The sequence below is a fragment of the Salmo salar genome, chromosome 23 (assembly GCF_965601325.2).
Source record: "Salmo salar chromosome 23, fSalSal1, whole genome shotgun sequence".
Classification (NCBI taxonomy): Eukaryota; Metazoa; Chordata; class Actinopteri; order Salmoniformes; family Salmonidae; genus Salmo; species Salmo salar.
Genome location: NC_138313.1, coordinates 48,667,955 through 48,673,258, shown reverse-complemented (window position 1 = coordinate 48,673,258; position 5,304 = coordinate 48,667,955). Strand labels below are relative to the sequence as shown.

The following is a 5,304-nucleotide window of genomic DNA, read 5'->3' as shown; positions in this document are numbered from 1 at the left end:
TCTCCATCCTCATGAAGTGTAGCTTTCCTTCACTACTCCTCACACATTTCAAATCATTGGATTGGTGTTGACATGGAGTAGAGGGAGTTTACATATACCAGTCATTTCCTTTAAATCCATGAAGGGAAGTGGGAGAGAGAGAGAATCAGATAAAGTTGTGGAGATAAAGGAATATGTGAGCAGAAACCCTCCAGGTACAGATACTGTATGTAGAACCATAGTAAAGCCCAGTATGGACTATCAATACAGATACTGTATGTAGAACCATAGTAAAGTCCAGTATGGACTATCAATACAGGTACTGTATGTAGAACCATAGTAAAGTCCAGTATAGACTATCAATACAGATACTGTATGAAGAACCATAGTAAAGCCTAGTATGGACTATCAATACAGATACTGTATGTAGAACCATAGTAAAGCCCAGTATGGACTATCAATACAGATACTGTATGTAGAACCATAGTAAAGCCCAGGATGGACTATCAATACAGATACTGTATGTAGAACCATAGTAAAGCCCAGTATGGACTATCAATACAGATACTGTATGTAGAACCATAGTAAAGCCCAGTATGGACTATCAATACAAAGTGACCATTTAGAATGAGGCCCAGTTCAATGAGAGGAAGTCTTAACAGAGCTGGGGGATGACAGACATGAAGTGGGAGGGTAGAGATCTAATATTTTTTTGTGCCAAACACTAAAGCATGTTATTGTAATAAATCTACACCCTCTTCCCTATGTAGAACACTACTTTAGACCTGGTCAGAAGCACCGTAGTGCACTACGTAGGGAATAGGGAACTGTTACGGATACAGGCATCCTGTGTGTGTATTTCTTTTCTCTCCTTCTCCCCTCACAATAATCATTCCAATCAGTCACCAATCAGAAGACACCTGCTCCTTTTGACTTACCCTATCACAGCACCTTTCCCTTGGTTTAAAAACCCAGCCAGTTGTTTTCTCAACAATTCAATCTCTCTCTGGAGGCTCAAGCTCTCTGAACTCAAGCTTTCTCTCGCTCTTTCTTTCCGTATGCATTGATCTCTCTTTTGGTTTTAGGGCCTACATGTCACTTTGTCCCCACCTGAGTATTGTTGTTGTGCCTGAATGTTTGTTTGTTGGTGGGAAAAGGGGATAATAGACAAGTCGCCCATGGTCCTACATTACCCGGGAAAACAAAATAAATACACTAGTTAGAACTGGACCACCCACTGTATGTTTTTGGTTAGCTAGCTGTTTTTACAGCAGGCTAGACTAGCTTTGGGGTTGGTTTGGATACTGCAGGGCCAAAGGGATTCGTAACAGGAACCATTTGCAACAGAGACACTAACTCCTGTATGAAAATCTTTCTCTCCCTAATCTGTCTGATATATCTGCCCATTTCCCCTCCTATCCTCCCTTTTCATTCTATGCTATCAGCCACACCACTAGCTCACCTCCACACAATCCATTTACAAGTTAAAGACACACCTTGGAATAAATAACAAAGGAAAACTATTACTAGATGAAGTTTAGTGTTGTATTTTTTATTTCCCATCACCATAAATCATATTTAATCACTGAACAGTAGCAGACCTAACTTCATCTGTTCCTGACTCTGGATAGTGGATTAAAAAGACCATCATTCTCCAATGATATTAACCTGTTAGGGCTAGGGGGCAGTATTTGCACGGCTGGATAAAAAAAATGTACCCGATTTAATCTGGTTACTAATCCTACCCAGTAACTAGAATATGCATATACTTATTATATATGGATAGAAAACACTCTAAAGTTTCTAAAACTGTTTGAATGGTGTCTGTGAGTATAACAGAACTCATTTGGCAGGCAAAACCCTGAGACATTTTCTGACAGGAAGTGGATACCTGATGTGTTGTATTACCTTTAAACCTATGCCATTGAAAAACACAGGGGCTGAGGAATATTTTGGCACTTCCTATTGCTTCCACTAGATGTCACCAGCCTTTACAAAGTGTTTTGAGTCTTCTGGAGGGAGATCTGACCGAACAAGAGCCATGGAACGATGATGGCCCATTAGACACCTGGCGCGCGAGTTCATGTTGGGTACCCTCGTTCCAATACGTTATAAAAGAGTATGCATTCGTCCACCTTGAATATTATTAATGTTCTGGTTAAAAAAGGCCCTAATGATTTATGCTATACAACGTTTGACATGTTTGAACAAACGTAAATATATTTTTTCCCCTCGTTCATGACGAGAAGTCCGGCTGGCTTAGGTCATGTGCTAACAAGACGGAGATTTTTGGACATAAATGATGAGCTTTTTTGAACAAAACTACATTCGTTATGGACCTGTGATACCTGGAAGTGACATCTGATGAAGAGAATCAAAGGTAATGGATTATTTACATAGTATTTTCGATTTTAGATCTCCCCAACATGACGTCTAGTCTGTATCGCAACGCGTATTTTTCTGGGCGCAGTGCTCAGATTATTGCAAAGTGTGATTTCCCAGTAAGGTTATTTTTAAATCTGGCAAGTTGATTGCATTCAAGAGATGTAAATCTATAATTCTTTAAATGACAATATAATATTTTACCAATGTTTTCTAATTTTAATTATTTAATTTGTGGTACTGACTTGACTGCCGGTTATTGGAGGGAAACGATTTCCTCAACATCAATGCCATAGTAAAACGCTGTTTTTGGATATAAATATGAACTTGATAGAACTAAAAATGCATGCATTGTCTAACATAATGTCCTAGGAGTGTCATCTGATGGAGATTGTAAAAGGTTAGTGCATCATTTTAGCTGGTTTTATGGTTTTGGTGACCCTGTCTTTGAATTGACAAAACATTACACACAACTCTTGTAAATGTACTGTCCTAACATACTCTAAATTTATGCTTTCGCCGTAAAACCTTTTTGAAATCGTAAAACGTGGTTAGATTAAGGAGATGTTTATCTTTCAAAGGGTGTAAAATAGTTGTATGTTTGAAAAATTTGAATTTTGACATTTATTTGGATTCAAATTTGCCGCTCTTGAAATGCACCTGCTGTTGATGGAGTGCCCATAGAGGTTAAAGTACTATTCTGAACATTACTGATATACTGAGTGGCAAGTCAAGATATCTGCTGGTTTTATTGTTTGGTCAATACCACCACCTGCTGGACAGGTTTAATGTTGCTGGACTGAGCAGTATGGGAGGATGAAAGATGACACATTTAGGGCCGCTTTCCTGGACATCTACATTGAACATGCTTTTTAGTCCAGGACTAGGATTAATCTGTGTCTGGGAAACCAGACCATATACTTTAGTAGAAAGTAAGTGATTCCAGCTTGTAGTGGGCTGACTAGTCCTGAATTGTCCTTTTGTTCCTGGACCATTGTCCATGCAGCTCCAGGTGACAGAGAACACATCAATTAGGGCCGAGCCTACAAGCTGATCAATGATACTGAGGAGAATTACATAGAGACAGAGACCCAACTGAGAAAACATATCAATGGTTCTGAATGACAACCAATATACATCAACACCATACATCATGATTCATGGAAATGTACAAGATTGAAACATTGCACTATAATAAATATGAATACATTGAATGTTTATTTTAATTCAGAACATCTGAAGATGAAATCAGTTAAATCATTGTAGATAAAACAGAGTAGAATAAATCATCACATCTGGGGACCATCACCACCAGCATGACTAGTATCTATGTGGACCCTACTACAGTTTAACCAGCTCAGCTATAGACTACACCAGCATGACTAGTATCTATGTGGACCCTACTACAGTTTAACCAGCTCAGCTATAGACTACACCAGCATGACTAGTATCTATGTGGAACCTACTACAGTTTAACCAGCTCAGCTATAAACTACACCAGCATGACTAGTATCTATGTGGACCCTACTACAGTTTAACCAGCTCAGCTATAAACTACACCAGCATGACTAGTATCTATGTGGACCCTACTACAGTTTAACCAGCTCAGCTATAGACTACACCAGCATGACTAGTATCTGTGGACCCTACTACAGTTTAACCAGCTCAGCAGTACTGTAACAGAGATAAAACCCAGGATAGAGGGCCTGAGTGAATGTGGTCTGGACTCTGTGGAGGAGGGTCATTGTGTCAGAGACCCTGTAGAAGGACAGAGTACCTGCCTTGTGATCCAGGTACACTCCTACTCTGGAGGACTGAGGGCCTGATACTCCAGTCACAACATTATTATGTATGAAACAATAACCACCTCTACAGTAATATAATCTCCAGGACTTGTTATTGTCTCCAAATCCACCATCTGACCCTGTTCTGCTGATGTCTTTATATGAGAATGCTGTATCAACCCACTCCCTACTCCACTCCACCTCCCAGTAACAGCGTCCAGACAGACCCTCTCTATACAGAACCTGACAGTAGTTGGTGAATCTGTCTGGATGGTTAGGATATGGTTGGACTTGGGCTGTATAGGTCACCTTTCTGTTCCCTTCAGACAGAGAGAGGCGTGTTTGTGCTGTGTTTGGGTCCAGTGTGAGCTGACAGGAATCTGGGAGAAGAGCAGAGACCAATGAGGGGAGTCAGAACAATAAGTTAAGTCAGATACTGTATCTACCCTGTCTTTGATTAGAGCACAGCAGAGATCAAATCAGAGAAATATGAGGAGTCAGATAGATACCCAGTCTTTGATTAGATCTACTATTGCTATATATTTCTAGAGGGATTGTTAGGAGTTTCAGTAAAAAGAGACTGTTAGTTACTTCACAATAAAGATACTCACATTGTAACAACTGTTCTCTGGTCTTGGGCTCTGGAGGCAGTACAACATCCACTATATTCACTACAGACACACAAACACATTGACAGAGAGAGGGAATGTTATCATCATAGCATATTCCACATGTATATGACTAGTAGGGAACTTTCAGTGGTCTAAAGTTGATGTTCTTATTGTTTTCAACACACCTGTAGTGGAGATCTTGGTCCATTCTCCTTTAAGGAAGTCTTCTAGTTTCTCTCTCAGTTCAGACACAGTCTTACTCACATCTCCAAAATACTGAAGAGGATTGACAACGATGCTGGGTAAGTCTGAAGATACACTGATACTGGAGAGAGACTGATAACTCTGGAGAGAGAGAGAGAGAGAGAGAGAGAGAGACACAGAGAGAGAGAGAGAGAGAGAGAGAGACGGACGGACGGACGGACGGTCGGACAGACGGACAGAGAGCGAGAGGGACGGACAGTGAGAGAGAGGGACAGGGACAGAGAGAGGGAGAGAAAAATGACAACATAATGATTGAGATGAAAAGTTTCACATTAAGTTAATTT

At 40.2% G+C, this 5,304-nt stretch overlaps 1 long non-coding RNA gene across 1 annotated transcript; it reads right to left on the bottom strand.

Annotated features, from left to right (window-relative positions):
* Positions 1 to 3,091: 3,091 nt before the first annotated feature.
* On the bottom strand, positions 3,092 to 5,087 carry LOC145863060 (uncharacterized). Its single transcript, XR_014382391.1, has 3 exons — positions 4,942 to 5,087; positions 4,757 to 4,816; positions 3,092 to 4,525 (listed from the first exon to the last, which is right to left on the bottom strand). It is a non-coding gene; the product is annotated as an uncharacterized LOC145863060 (long non-coding RNA).
* Positions 5,088 to 5,304: the final 217 nt, after the last annotated feature.